Genomic DNA, 16,868 nt, shown 5'->3' on the forward strand with positions numbered 1-16,868 from the left:
CAGCTTCAACCAGTGGAGAACAGTCCAACTCAGTAGAGGCCAAAAATGAAAATGATTGCATCTCGAAGACGAAGGCAAATCAGAATCAAATACTTGATAATGGTGGATCTGATGGCGAGAACACAGGGAAACTCTACAGTTCCCCCCGTACTACAGAATCAGTACCTGCAAATAGTTTTCAGTCAGATGATCTTCATGTCCGCCAATGAAATCCACCAATACATGGAACTTGCCAAAAAGCCATGGCTGCTGTAAGCAGTGAAACTTCACACAGCCCAAACAGACAAATACCAAGTATGAAATAATTTATAATTTAAACTGAAACTGAATAATTTGATTAAACTCCTATTTTTATACAATGATACTATATTCAATACATAATAATGATAATAGTTATTATAACAACATTAATATTAACGACAATAATAACAATAGCGCCTAAAAAGTCATGACCACACCCATCGCCCTTTAGAAACATTTAACCCCTATTGCCAATACCATATAATTAGTATTTGTATTTATGACAACATAATATCAAGAAAGTGAAAATAGTGTTAGCTTATACAGCAAGATTCTTAATTTGATTATTAATTTAAAACTTTTGAGTAAACTTTTCCAGTATGCAGTGATTTCAAAAAGGGAAAATTTAAACTAAACTTGACTATAAACTGAAATTGTTCAGATATATTTTATGCCCATTTATTTGTGTTTTAGTGCCTTCAGCGGAGGTTCTGCAACTTTGAGGGGAGTCTGTCAGCCAGATTTCATTGCTTTTATAAGCTATTTAACAGAACATCTACAGAACCAAGTAATTGTAACCACCCTTGTTTCCAGGTAAATACAAAAATCCTTGTGTATACATTAATGAATGTATGAAATAGATATTAAAAATTATTCCGAGGACAGAAAGACAAAGTAAACAAAACAGTAAAATTTTTTTTCTTAAAGGGATCCTTTAATGAAAAAAATCATTTAAATTTGGGTTTCGGGAACAAGTTTATGTTTAGAAACCCAAAATAAAAATGAAATTTTATAGAAAATTAATTCTTTTCCCTTTTTGTTTTTTAAAATCTTCTGTAAAATTTTCCTTCCTAAAAAAAATGTTTTCTTAAAGGGGAAATAGTAATACAATTTCTAAGTTTTAAAATTTAGTGGTTGGGGATTTTTTTAAATCTTTTATTTACCCTCGGGTTAATATCCCTCAGCCTCACCCAAAATTTTTTACAGGGATCTTAGGTTTAGTGTTTTTGGGAACAGTTAGGGCCCCTTTCCCAATCTGTCCCGGGAAGACCTTTCAATGGGGTGTGCCATTAAAAACCCAGTACCCAGAAAAAAGACGGTTTGTACCAATTTTTGGGTTTGGGTTGATTTGCATATTAAAATTTTAAGATTGCAATAATCCCAATGTCACACTATACAATAAACCCAATAAGCGGGCAAAAAGTTTTTAAAAAATAAATGGTCGGGTTTAATTTATTAGTCTTGGTGTTTGAAACAGGTAAAATGTTTTTCCGGTTTCCCCACTTTTAGACTGTAGGCATTTTTTTGGGGTCGGGACGTTTTCCCAAAAAATTTTGAAAACCGGGTTAATCTTTTTGTATGAAATAAAATCGAACCGGTCAAGGGGGCCGGCATTTTTTGAAAGCTGTTTTTTTTCCCAACGGATTTGTAAAAAGGTTTTGTTATTAGGAACTTAGGGAACTTTTTTGTTTGGAAAGCAGTGTGGTTAATTAATAATTTTCCTATTTTGGTGTATTTTGTTTTGTTTATATCACGACAACCCAAACCCCGGACTATTGTAATTTCAAGTTGAGGGGTTTTTTAAAAACGGAAATATACGCGGGTCTTATAATATGTGGTCAAAAATGTAAAAATTTAAAAGGGTACGATTCGTGATTTTATTTTTTGAAAGGAATCGGCCCCTGAAAACCCTTGAGTAATTGTCCCGGCCCGTATTTTTTAAACCAATTTTGTGCTCCATTTAAAATTTTTGTTAAATCTTTGGGGCCCTTACACTACTTTAGCACTTTTGATAGATTTTTAAATTGTTTTTTAAATTTAATTTATTGTGCAAAATTTTAAAGTTGGTCATTATGATAAAATATTTTTTTTTCAAAATCATTTTTAAAAAGTTGGTGCAATTTTTTTTTTTAAAGACATTTTCCAATGTAAAATTTAAAGGGGTCCCCCAAAAAAAGCAAATAAAAAAAAAGTATAAAAAGGTAAAAGTGTTTTTGGTTTGGGGTGTTAAACCCTGTAAAATAAATTTAAATTTTGGAAAAGGAATTTTCGTTGTTTTTTGGCCCAAAAATTTGTATTTCACGTTGATATGAATTTTAGATTTCTTTCGGAAAACCATAAAATGAATGGGAATTTTTTTTTTTTGTTGGGACTTAATTTCAGGGTTTAAATTGTGCCCCCTTTTTTTTGTAATGTTTAAAGTAAAACCCTGATGGTGCTAAACCGGGGCTTTTGGTTTTTTACTGAAATTATAAAAGGTTTCTTTAGAAAACATGGTAAATTTGTTACAAAAATAAATTTGGGACTTCTGTGTTGACTTATTGAATTTTGTGATCTTCCAGTTGTAAAGAATCCCAAACTACCCCTTTAATCGGGCAGCCCGGGACCACCCCTTGTTGCCCCAAAAAAAAGCAGTCAGTTTGATATGGTTATTTATATTTTTTTGCATATACCCCACCTGGGGGAAAGGAAGGAGAAGAGCGCTTAAAAATTTTTAAAATTTTAAAATTTTATTTCTTCGGGTGTTTGACAAGATATTTGTTATTAATAACTTGACACAATTTGCTGAAAAATTTTAAAACTTGAAATTTAATTTGCGGGTTTAAAAAATTTTAAATAATGGACAATTGTTTTAAATTACTGAACTTGTGCCTGTTGCTTTTTTTTCCGGAAAACTTAAAATTTTTTGACTTTCCAAAATTGAATGAGGCTACTACCCCTTAAATCTGGAAAGTCAGGGACCCCCCGTTTGACACACCAAAAAAAATCAGATGATAGGGTTTTGTTAAAAATTTTTTTTTTATAATATATAAGTATTTTTTCCATCCATGACAAGAAAATAATATTTTTTTTTTAAAATTGATAAAATTTGCAGAAAATTTTTAGTAAAATTAAAAAAATTTTTTGTTTTTCAAAAACCTTCCTTTGGTGTTATGTTACTGAAATTAACTCGGGCCCTGTAAAGGTTTATTTTTTAAATTTAAAACGTTTTCGGGAAAGTCCTTTGTCAAAATTAAAATTTGAAAGTTTTAAAAGGGAAGGGTCTGAATTTATAGGGTTTTGGTGGTATTATTTTTAAATAAAATTCTGTTTGTCCTTTTTTGGGTTCTTTTTTTTCTTCCAATAAGGATTTGCTTTAGGTACCCATGACAGCCCAAATTGATACTTTTTTTTGATAAAATAATTACGAATATAGCGTTTTGAATGATTTGTTAAAACTTTGGTTCGAATCCTTTTTATTAGCAAAAAAATTTTAAAAAAAAAAATTGCAAAAAAATAAACTTTAAAATAAAAACAAAATGCAGTTTTTCTCTATAGATATTAAAAATATGGGATAATCCCTCTTTTTTTTACAAAAAAATTTAAAGCATAGAATAAAAGACTATTTAAACAAAAAAAAGGGTTCCACTATCAGTGAATATTTTGTTTTTATAACCAGGAAAAAAAAAATTTGGATGTTTTTGTTGAATACTTGGGTAAAAAATTTGCACCCACAGTATTTACAAAACAGTTTTACTTTTCCTAATAATACTGTGTATAAAAAAAAAAGTGTGCCTGTTTAGGTAAAAACTTGGATTAAAGTAGCATTCTTGTAAGCGGGAAAGGGAAAAAGAAAAATACTGGCTGCTTAAAAAAAAGAATGGAAAAAAAGGGAACATAGCCATGTTAAAAAACTATGTGGTGAAATATTCTCATAAAAAGGATGGCAGAATCTAGACCCCGGGGGAATGGGCAAGCCCCCAAAGGGCCCGTGGTTTGGGGGGCCACCACTGAATCCCCCAAAAAAATTAAAGACCTTAAAGGTAATTAGATATCAACACTTTACCCTTTTTGCAGTTTTTTTATATAGCCATGTTTTTTTTTAACTGCAAAAATTTTAGTTTATAAAAGGAATTTTGTCAGAACACTCACTGTAGGTAATGTTGTCGAAATGTCTTCTTATTTTATTGATTTTTTTGCAGCTGTTTTAAAAATTTTAAAGAAAAAAAAAGAAAAAAAATTTTCCTCAATTTTTTAAAAACGCCATCGAAAAAAAAAACCCGGGCAGGTGTCTAAAAAAATTTTTTTATACTCTGATTTATTTTAGATTTATTTTTAAAAAATTAAGTTGAAAACTTATTTGAAAAAAGCCTTGGGCACTTCCTGGTAAATACACAGAATGGGCAGACATTTTGTAGAGGCATAATTATGATTGATATTTTTTATTTTCTTTTATGCCCAAAATTTAGAAATACTGTCCTTTTCCCGTGAGATTTTAATTCCCTATACTTTCCGCTTTCCCATGTAGCGTTAATAAAATTTGCCCTTTTAAATTTTTTAGTCTTTAACATTGTGTATTTAAATTTTTTAAATTTTTTTTGTAGAACTTAGGAAAAAAAGTAAACCCTTTTTTGTAAGTGAGGAATAAAACCCCTTTTTTACTAAGGTTTTTAACGGAACCCAAAGGGAAAAAAAGGCGATCTTTATTGAAAAATCTATCGTCTGACCAATCAAATGCTGGGGGATACATGTACAAAATAAGTTTAAATTTGTAAAATAAATTAAAACAACGGTGCGGGATTTACTTTTTGAAATATGGGTTTTATTATAAAAAAGCAACCCGAAAAAAACTTCCCTTATTTATAAATCACCCCAGGCGTTTTACCCGGAGTGGTAATGTGAAAAAAAAGGGCAAAATCCGCGGAAAAAATTTACAACCCAATTTTTTTTTGGGTTTTTAACTTTAAACCCCATTTCGCTGCGATACCCGGGACATGTATAAGGCTCAACTGTCCGTTCGTTTGTAGTGCTCGTAAGAAATTTCCCGATTGAGCGAAAAAAGGGAAAGCGAATGAGGGGGAAAAAAGTTAAAAATAAAAAAGAATACTGAATTTTCGAAAGTCTTTTGGCCCGTTTCCAATAGAATGTCTTTTTTAAATTTAATTTAAAAGGGGGCTCGTCTGCTGCTGAAATACTCGCCTCACAAAAAAAGCAGGGGAATTAAGCCCCCCTATTTTCATTGTGAGCGATCAGCTGATAAGCCTCCACGTGATTTTATTTTACGAAAAAATTCCCATAAATTCCCCATTTTCCCGTGGAAAATGGGCTATAAAGTTGGGCTTGCAATACTGTTTATTGGGGACGCTTGTGAAAATATAAAAAAATTTTTCCAGTTGGGTTTTATATTCTTTATATTGGGTAAAAAAAATATCCCCTTTTCTCAGTACAATTTATGCTTAGTACAATGTTTTTATTTTTATTTAGACTTGTGAAGATGGTGCAAGGCCAAACAAATTGCCAGAAACCCAATGACTCTAGTGAACAGTGCCTGTATGAGAGGATTGGTTTTTTGCAAGAAAAAGGAAAAAGAAAAAAACAGCCCGTGACCTTTTTTTTAAAAGGAAAATGGAAATTTCAGTGCCCTTTTTTTGGGTTTTTTTTTTGGGTTATAATTTTGGGTAAATTAGACACTAAAATTATTCACAATTTTAACCCCGGGGGCCCTAGGGTTTTAGTTTGCCAGAACTATGGGAGCATGGGCAAGGGAATTTTTTTTTTTTTTTTGAAAGCACAAATAATATGTTTTTACTTGGTCTTTTTTAAATCTTTTTTATAATAGGGAAATAACAAAAATCACGTTTCCTTTAAATGCTTTTAAAAAAACAGTGGCTTTGAAATTCCTAAAATGAACTGTGGAAATTTTCTATTATGAAAAAGAATATAAAAACCTTTGAAATTATCCTGGAGAATATTTTTGTTTCGAAATGAAAAAAAAGCAAACTTTTTTTGGAATTTTTAAGATTTCTGGGCTGGCTTTAAGCTTATTGTCGAGCCCACTTGAAGAAGAAACGAAGAATAGTTGTTCCCAAAGGGGTTTTTCGGTGTTTGCATCGGTTTTGTTTTTCCGGGCCATAAAAATTGACATGCATTTGGGGCAATTGTTTATATTTGACATGGAAAGGGTTTTTCTCAGTGAGACGGAGTGTCAGCACAAACTCAGGGTTCCCATCTCAAAAGGGCAAAGGGCACCAAAATTTGGAAATCCAAAAGGTTTAAAATTTTAAAAATTAAATGTCCCGGGATTTCTTTTTCTTCAAAGGGGGATTTTGATGTAACTTGGCCCCAAATGTCCCCAACCATTTTGACAGAGTGTCAGCATAAGAACCAGGACTTAGGGGCTGAGGTCAAGGTCACCCCTTAGAGGGCAAAAGTCAGATACAAAAAATGACTTTTTGGGCTTTTCCTTTTTTTATGCTTGGAAGGGGTTTTGATTTTAACTTGGCACAATTGTTCCCATCATGGACGGAGTTTTTATGTAGAAGAACCTAGAATTAATTTCCCTTTTTTGTTACTATAAAAAAGCTTGTATGGTAAATTTTTTTTTTGGTCGTAGGGAAAAAATCGAGACCCTTTTTTTGTAGTCAAAAATGGAAAATTTCATCCGATTTTGAGGGCATTTTGACCTTTTTCCCACTGGTAAAGGGGTTTTTTTGTGTGGAAATTAGATTTTTTTTTTGATTTTTTCTTCCCTTTGTTTTTACTTTAAATAACTTGTATTTTACTTTTTTCAATCATTTTTTTTTTTGGCATAAATGTTTGCCTCCAAAAGGACAGGGTTTTAAAGGGGAAAATCCTTTTCATTTTGAAAGCTGCGGGGGTTGACATGTTGCCCCTGGGGATAGTTTTGATAGTTCTATTTTATTTCACCCTTAATTTAAATTTTGTTTTTATTAATTTTTTGCCGGGATTGATAAACCCCTTAAAAACATTTTAAAATAAAAACATGTTATTACCTTTACAAAATTGAATAAGTAGGATATACTTTGACTAGAAACCCGTAAATTGATTCCGGGAAAAGCATTGAATTTAAAAAGTTGGAAAAATTTTGACTAATTAAAAATTCCTTTTCCAATTTAATTTAAATTAAATTTAAAATTTTTGTATTAATATTTTTTTTGGGCATTTTCTTTTTGCTCATCCAAATATATGAGTCCCATTTTTTTGCCATTTACGCCTGAAAAATTTTACGCCCGTAAAAATTTTAGGGCTTTTAAATGAAAAAATTTTTTCGCACGTAATTTTATGATTTTCGCACGTTTTTTGGTTTTTCTTTTACACCCGTAATTTTTATGGATTTTACGTGTCTAGCTCATTTGCATATTACGTTCAAAATTACGTCCACTGTACGCCTACTTTACGTTTGTTTTACGCACGTCATTCCAGTCATAAATGTTAAAGTAATAACACGTAAAAATTGAATTACACCCGTAAATATATACAAATTACGTCTATTTTACGGACGTACAGTTTCGTACGGGAAACTGGTCTGCAGTTCGCAGTTTACAGTTCGCGATCTGAATTGCGAACTGCAAACTGGTCTGCAGTTTGGGATTCGTATTTCGAACTGTAAACTGGGACACAATTTACGATTCAAATTTCAAAGTGCAGTCTGATCAGCACTGTCCAGCGCATTGCGGACAAAAATGCTTTTCATAATAAGTCTGTAGTTCGCATTTCGCGTTTCCAACTGCGAACTGCAAACTGGTCCACAGTTCGCGTTTCAAATTGCAAACTGCAATCTTGTCTGCTGATTACAATAAAAATTTCAAGTGCAGTCTGATCAGTACTTTCTTGCGCATTGCAGACAAGAATGCATTTCACAGTTGGTCTATAGTTCGCAGTTTGTGTTTCAAATTGCGAACTGCAAACTGGTCTGCAGTTCGGGATTCGTATTTTGAACTGTAAACTGGGCTACAATTTACGATTCAAATTTCAAAGTGCAGTCTGATCAGCACTGTCCAGCGCATTGCGGACAAGAATGCTTTTCATAATTAGTCTGCAGTTCGCATTTCGCGTTTCAAACTGCGATCTGCAAACTGGTCCGCAGTTCGCATTCCAAATTGCAAACTGCAATCTTGTCAGCTGATTACAATAAAAATTTCAAAGTGCAGTCTGATCAGCACTTTCTTGCGCATTGCAGACAAGAATGCATTTCACAGTTGGTCTATAGTTCGCAGTTTGTGTTTCAAATTGCGTTTCGAATTGCGAACTGCAAACTGGTCTGCAGTTCGCGATTCGAATTCGAACTGCAAACTGGTCTGCAGTTCGGGATTTGTTTTTTGGACTGTAAACTGGGCTACAATTTACGATTCAAATTTCAAAGTTCAGTCTGATCAGCACTGTCCAGCGCTTTGCGGACAAGAATGCTTTTCATAATTAGTCTGCAGTTCGCATTTCGCGTTTCAAACTGCGATCTGCAAACTGGTCCGCAGTTCGCATTCCAAATTGCAAACTGCAATCTTGTCTGCTGATTACAATAAAAATTTCAAAGTGCAGTCTGATCAGCACTTTCTTGTGCATTGCAGACAAGAATGCATTTCACAGTTGGTCTATAGTTCGCAGTTTGTGTTTCGAATTGCGAACTGCAAACTGGTCTGCAGTTCGCAGTTCGCGTTTCGAATTGCGAACTGCAAACTGGTCTGCAGTTCGCAGTTCGCGATTCGAATTGCGAACTGCAAACTGGTCTGCAGTTCGCTATTCGAATTGCGAACTGCAAACTAGTCTGCAGTTCGCATTTCGAATTGCGAACTGGAAACTGGTCTGCAGTTCGTGATTCGAATTCGAACTGAAACTGGTCTGCAGTTCAAGATTCAAAATGAAAGTGAATTTGAAGGTTACTCTTATATTTTAAAGTAATAGGTCAGTGTTTGCTAAATATAAAATTTTGAGCCGTGCCATGAAAAAATCAACATAGTTGGTTTGCGACCAACATGGATCTAGACCAGCTTGCGCATCCGCGCAATCAGATCAGGATCCATGCTGTTCGCTAATGGTTTCTCTAATTGCAGTAGGCTTTAAAAGCGAACAGCATGGATCCTGACCAGACTGCGCGGATGCGCAGGCTGGTCTGGATCCATGCTGGTCGCACACCCACTATGTTGGTTTTCTCATGGCACGGCTCATTAATGTTAATGGTCTGCACTTCCTCCCTCTTCATTAGAACTGCAAAGTGCCGGCAAGTCTGCGGCTCCTAGTTTTCGATTCAAACTACGAACTGCAAACTGGTCTGCAGTTCTCAGTTCGCAGTTCGCAATTCGTAGTTCATAATTCGAATTGCAAACTGGTCTGCAGTTCTCAGTTCGCAGTTCGCAATTCGTAGATCATAATTCGAATTGCGAACTGCAAACTGGTCATGTCGTCGTTCCAATTAGTTATGGACAATTTAATTCAAATTACTTATCAATGGCACAAATAGATAAAATCTCTAAAAGTATTAGACACCTGCACATATCAAAGCCCCACTTACATTAAACCAAACAAGATTTATAAAGTAATGTTTCTAAGCCAAGATCAAAGCCCAGGCTCTAGTACTGACCGTTTGCAGATTTCTTATGTCATATTTCATTATAATACCAAGACAATAAAACGGGTCTGTCGATGAGCCATTCCAGTGCTACCTTTGGACATATCCGAAGGCGGCGGCAAGAATGGTGTTAAATGTTGGTATTTTATTAGCAGATGTATGTAATATGCTGGTTTTGCCAGGGACGAGATTATACGGACTTTCTTCTTTATATGACACTATCTATGAATATTTTGTACAATAAGTCCAGTATATTTCGCTTTAAATACTGTCAAATACGACTGCGTACTTTGCTTGTGTGTGGACTACTTTCGTTAATATTCGTTACTATTTATCAAATTGTTCTGTTTCAGAAAGTTAGAAATAGGTAAAGTTCATGGCAAAATTAGCCCGTCTCAGGTGCAGTTCATCGCAAAATTAGCCTCTCTCTCTGACTGGACAATCAATACAGGCTTCGACGCAGATATATCAAGCTTGCATTGACCTGTAGGTTACAATCTGAATATTTTATATGTCAGAAATAATCCAAAGTCAGGTGAGCTATAGTCAGACGTGAGATGAGCATTCTTGAGTGGGCTGACAGTGACTTGAACATTCCGGCTAGTTACTTCAATATCCGGGCAAATTCCGTCAAATGAAACAGTTCTTTGATTAATCTTACAATTAATCTTTCGTTGATTTTATTTACAAAGGGCAATATAATTTTTGTTTAAAATTGAAATGATATACACACATGTACTGTAACAGAAATCACACAATGTAAAGCTGAATTATTTTACAGGAACAACGCACTACTGCAAAAGCTGCACAAGATTTTTTTATTTTATTTTTTATATGTCAGTTCATGCGTTTTATGACCTTTAAATAAGTCCTAAATACAATAGAAATGTATTTGAGTTAAAAGCATTCGATAAGAAAAAATGTTATAACATCATGACAGTAAACGGGTTGGGCTTTAAGCCATTCAAGAGTTACATTAGGCCATACTTGGCTGTAGACGACCCTTATAATGGGTGTAAATGTCTTTACATTGAAACATGTCACAATATATATCAACTGATAAAATAAAGATAAAATAATACAAAGTTTTCACACAAAAAAAAAAATTCACGCGCTCTGTAAAGAAATACAAACTACAATATTAAAGATATTTCAAAATATTCCTTGCCACACCGACTGGTGAATTAATTGAAGTAATCATAAGAATTCTAAATGATTTTAATTCAGTTTTCTATGAATTTTACTGTATTGCTCGTAAGAGTACATTAACTGCTCTGAGCGTAGAAGGAATTTGGCAGTAAAAGGTACTAAGAGAACACCAGTGAATTTCTTTCTCTCATTCTACCTCTCCTTTATACTCATAAAACAAACCAAGAAGATTGGTCATACAGGACGGATTACACCAAACCTGAAGTGACTAACTCAGTGTTACATGTGAAGTAGTCCAAAATGTAGTTCCATGCTATGGATGAAGTCTGGTATAATGAGTGACATGAGGAGGTGACAGTTAAATTTTTGGCTTATGTTTATTGTTTATTGTATTGAGAATAGATCTAGACCATTTTCATTGTAAATTTCCTGGAATAAGTTTTTTTTCTTTGCGAAAAATGTCTACCTAACGCGTAATTGCTAAACGGCTGTTTTCATGGGGGCATTTTTAGAGGGTGATGTTTCTCAGAACAGATTATTTTTCTTATATACAACATAACATGTCAATATTTTTCTATTTTTGATAAGAAGACATGTTATACTAAATGACCATATATGGTTTTCATATCATTGAAATGCTCTAAAGTGCTGAAAATGAGGTCTGAATGTTTTGTTATTAATATGAAATAAATAAGGAACTGAATTGGTAGAATGTAACCTACATGACAAGAATTCACAAAGACTGTACGGGCAAGGATGAAGTGCCTCGGACATCTCCGTTAATATTCGTAATAACACGTTCATTACCGAGGATATCCAATTCAATTAAACAGCAGACGATACCTCCAGGGAAAAGTATGTTTCCCCGCTATGCGCGGGTATTAAGTTTAAAGAACATGAAATGTTACATCCCGTGACAAACATGCTATAACTTCTACATGTTTTCATTGTTTATATTTAAGCTTATCTATATTCGTTAACGGTTATTGATATGGGCGGCTCCTCCATAAAAATGTTACTAAATTCATTGGAAAAAATCCTGCAAGATAGAAAAGCTCCATTTCAAGATTTTTCATTTCTTCTTTACTTTTCCAGTTTGCAGATCGCATTTGAAAACGTGAACTGAGAACTGCAAACTGCAGACCAACTGTGAAATGCATTCTTGTCTACATTTTGCTGGACAGTGCTGATCAGACTGCACTTTGAAATTTGAATCGTAAACTGCAGCACAGTGTACAGTTCTCAATACGAATCTCGAACTGCAGACCAGTTTTCAGTTCGAATTTGAATCGCGAACTGCAGACCATTTTGCAGTTCGCAATTCGAATCGCGAACTGCGAACTGCAGGCTAGTTTGCAGTTCGCAATTCGAAAGGCGAACTGCGAACAGCGGACCAGTTTGCAGTTCGCAATTCGAATCACGAACTGCGAACTGCAGGCCAGTTTGCAGTTCGCAATTCAAAAGGCGAACTGCGAACTGCGGACCAGTTTGCAGTTCACAATTCGAAACGCAAACTGCGAACTGTAGACCAACTGTGAAATGCATTCTTGTCTGCAGTTCTAATGGAGAGGGAGGAAGTGCAGACTTTTCACATTTATGTTTAGCAAACACTTGCCTATTACTTTAAAGTATAAGAGTAACCTTCAAATTCATTTTCATTTTGAATCTTGAACTGCAGACCAGTTTGCAGTTGGCAATTCGAATCGTGAACTGCGAACTACAGACCAGTTTGCAGTTCGCAATTCGAATTATGAACTACGAATTGCGAACTGCGAACTGAAAACTGCAGACCAGTTTGCAGTTCGTAGTTCGAATCGAAAACTAGGAGCCGCAGACTTGCTGGCACTTTGCAGTTCTACTGAAGAGGGAGGAAGTGCAGACCATTAACATTAATGAGCCGTGCCATGAGAAAATCAACATAGTGGGTTTGCGACCAGCATGGATCCAGACCAGCTTGCGCATCCGCGCAGTCTGGTCAGGATCCATGCTGTTCACTTTTAAAGCCTACTGCAATTAGAGAAACCATTAGCGAACAGCATGGATCCTGACCAGACTGAGCGGATGCGCAAGCTGGTCTGGATCCATGCTGGTCGCAAACCCACTATGTTGATTTTCTCATGACACTGCTCAAAACTTTATATTTAGCAAATACTGACCTATTACTTATAAGTATAAGAGTAACGTTCAAATATATTTTTATTTTGAATCTTGAACCGCAGACCAGTTTGCAGTTCGCAATTTGAAACACAAACTGCGAACTATAGACCAACTGTGAAATGCATTCTTGTCTGCAATGCGCAAGAAAGTGCTGATCAGACTGCACTTTGAAATTTTTATTGTAATCAGCAGACAAGATTGCAGTTTGCAATTTGGAACGCGAACTGCGGACCAGTTTGCAGTTCGCAGTTGGAAACGCGAAATGCGAACTGCAGACTAATTATGAAAAGCATTCTTGTCCGCAATGCGCTGGACAGTGCTGATCAGACTGCACTTTGATATTTGAATCGTAAATTGTAGCCCAGTTTACAGTTTGCAATACGAATCCCGAACTGCAGACAACTTTGCAGTTCGAATTCGAATCGCGAACTGCAGACCAGTTTGCAGTTCGCAATTCGAATCGCGAACTGCGAACTGCAGACCAGTTTGCAGTTCGCAATTCGAAACGCGAACTGCGAACTGCAGACCAGTTTGCAGTTCGCAATTCGAAACACAAACTGCGAACTATAGACCAAATGTGAAATGCGCAAGAAAGTGCTGATCAGACTGCACTTCGAAATTTTTATTGTAATCAGCAGACAAGATTGCAGTTTGCAATTCGGAACGCGAACTGCGGACCAGTTTGTAGTTCGCAGTTGGAAACGCGAAATGCGAACTGCAGACTAATTATGAAATGCATTTTTATCCGCAATGCGCTGGACAGTCAAGTCAAGTCAAGTCAAAAGTTTATGAAATGTAACAAAGGCCTCCGGCCCAAAATACACTACATAATATATAGTAAGTAAATATATAAACAGTTGTGATCCCACAAAATGTATACATATACAATCGGATAAGTTAAAATACATATTCATAGGTTCAGCACACAGTCGACTAGTAAACATAGGCTGCTGAATATCATATTTAACAGGTCAAACATTATTTAAGAGTTTCTCAAGATACAATGCTGTTAGATATAACACCTTTTCATTATCAGAGCTAAGTATGTTATAAAAACTTTGTATACTTCTGTCAGATGAATACCAATTAAGAAGATACTGATTACAGATCTCACTAAATTTCTCACATTGAAAAAAAAGCATGATATTCACATTCAACAATACTTGTGTTACTTCTATTATAACAAAATTGGCAGATACGAAGATACGAGATTCAAAAGGTGTATTGTTGTGCCTACCAGTTTCAACATGCAGCTTATGGCTTGAACAACGAAATTTTGACATTGCTAGTCTGTATTTAAATGGCAAATTTATTGTAAGGTAACGTTCTGTATTTAATAAAGTTTTTAAAATGTTTATAATGGTGACATCTACTTGATTCTTCGATAGACTCTTTCCAGTTTTGTTTATGACAATCTATGAGTCTTTGACGAAAAATACTAACGAAGCAGTCAATATTTCCAACATCATGTGAAACCCAAACATAACCCAAACCATACAAAAATAACAAGTGTTTGACCTGAGTAGCCCAGGTGATTCTACCTACGTTATCTAAAGATTTTAGCATAAAATAACACCGTTTAGGGTAGCTAGAGTTATCCATCTGTATTAGTTAGCTGATCAGACTGCACTTTGAAATTTGAATCGTTAATTGTAGCCCAGTTTACAGTTTGCAATACGAATCCCGAACTGCAGACCAGTTTGCAGTTCGAATTCAAATCGCGAACTGCAGACCAGTTTGCAGTTCGCAATTCGAATCGCGAACTGCAAACTGCAGACCAGTTTGCAGTTCGCAATGGGAAACACAACCTGCGAACTATACACCAACTGTGAAATGCATTCTTTTCTGCAATGCACAAGAAAGTGCTGATCAGACTGCACTTTGAAATTTTTATTGTAATCAGCAGACAAGATTGCAGTTTGCAATTCGGAACGCGAACTGCGGACCAGTTTGCAGTTCGCAGTTGGAAACGCGAAATGCAAACTGCAGACTAATTATGAAATGCATTCTTGTCCGCAATGCGTGCGCTGGACAGTGCTGATCAGACTGCACTTTGAAATTTGAATTGTATACTGCAGCCCAGTTTACAGTTCGCAATATGAATCTCAAACTGCAGACCAGTTTGCAGTTCGCATTTTGAAACGCGAACTGCAGACCAACTGTGAAATGCATTCTTGTCTGCAATGCGCAGGACAGTGTTGATCAGACTGCACGTTGACATTTGAATCATAAAGCGCAGACCAGTTTACAGTTTGCAATTCGAATCGCGAACTGCAGACCAGTTTGCAGTTCGAATTTGAATTGCGAACTGCAGACCAGTTTGCAGTTCGCAATTCGAAACGCGAACTGCTTACTTCAGACCAAATTTGAAATGCATTCTTGTCTACAATTTGCCTGGCAGTGCTGATCAGACTGCACACTTTGAAATTTGAATCGTAAACTGCAGACTAGTTTGCAGTTCGCAACACGAATCGCAAACTGCAGACCAGTTTGCAGTTCGCAATTCGAAACGAGAACTGCAGACCAACTGTGAAATGCATTCTTGTCTGCAATGTGCAGGACATTGTTGATCAGACTGCACGTTGACATTTGAATCGTAAAGTGCAGACCAGTTTACAGTTCACAATTCGAATCGCGAACTGCAGACCAGTTTGCAGTTCGCAATTCGAATCGCGAACTGCGAACTGCAGACCAGTTTGCAGTTCGCAATTCGAAACGCGAACTGCGAACTGCGAACTGCAGACCAACTTATCTAAAATATTTGATTTTTGATATCTGGTTTCCTGCCAGCATCATTCTAACAATACATACGTATGGTATTCCGTTAGGGCTAGCGTCTGCTCCCTATGAATGCGAAGCGAGAAAACTTACGATGGCGAAGCACGGCAGTAAAACGGCGATAACATGACAGTACTATGGCGAAGCGCGACAGGATGATGGTGACAGTCCATCGTACTGTCACGCTTTGCAATCATACTGTAGCACTTCGACGTCGTACTGTTATATTTTACCATCATACTGTCGCGCTTAGTAATCGTAGTGTCATTATTGTACTGTTGAGCTTCACAATGGTACTGTCGATGGTGACTGTCCATCGTACTGTCACGCGTTGCAATCGTACTGTAGCACTTGCCATAGTACTGTCGCGTTTTGCCACCGTACTGTCGCGCTTCGCCATCGTAATGCAAACAACGTACTGTCGCGCTTCGCCATCGTACTGTCGCGCTTCATCAACATAGTGTCACGATCGCACTGCCGCGCTTCGCCATCGTACTGTCGCTTTCCAAGCATGCGCGAACAATTCACTTATCAGCATGGCGTTAGACAAAGGTACGTGCTTTGGATTTATTTACTAATAATCTTGTTTATTTTGTGTTAAATATGTCACATGACGGCGAAGCGCTTCATCAACATAGTGTCACGATCGCACTGCCGCGCTTCGCCATCGTACTGTCGCTTTCCAAGCATGCGCGAACAATTCACTTATCAGCATGGCGTTAGACAAAGGTACGTGCTTTGGATTTATTTACTAATAATCTTGTTTATTTTGTGTTAAATATGTCACATGACGGCGAAGCGCCACAGTATGGTGTTCCGTTCTGACCATCGATATTTTTATTTCTGAACCCCATATCTCGAAAGTCGAAATCACGAAACTACGATGATGAAAGGCGAAAACATGATGGTGAAAGTCGAAATCACGAAACCACGATAATGAAAACGCAATATCCTTTCGCGTTTTCACCATCGTGGTTTCGTGTTTTCATCATCGCGCTTTCGACTTTCGTCTTTCGTCATCGTAGTTTCAACTTTCAACATCGTAATTTCGACTTTCATCATCGTGATTTCGACTTTCACCATCAAAAGTCGAAAGCACGATGATGAAAGTCGAAAGCACGATGATAAAAGTCGAAACCATGATGGTGAAAGTCGAAACCACGTTGACGAAAACACGAAATCACGATGGTGAAAATGCGAA

General features: G+C 36.1%; 1 protein-coding gene across 4 annotated transcripts in view; it reads right to left on the bottom strand.

Moving 5' to 3' along the window:
• Window positions 1-16,868, bottom strand: part of LOC123547959 (phospholipase A and acyltransferase 2-like) — a 113,084-nt gene that overhangs the window by 17,360 nt on the left and 78,856 nt on the right. The window lies entirely within an intron of this gene.

Source organism: Mercenaria mercenaria, chromosome 9 (assembly GCF_021730395.1).
Source record: "Mercenaria mercenaria strain notata chromosome 9, MADL_Memer_1, whole genome shotgun sequence".
NCBI lineage: Eukaryota > Metazoa > Mollusca > Bivalvia > Venerida > Veneridae > Mercenaria > Mercenaria mercenaria.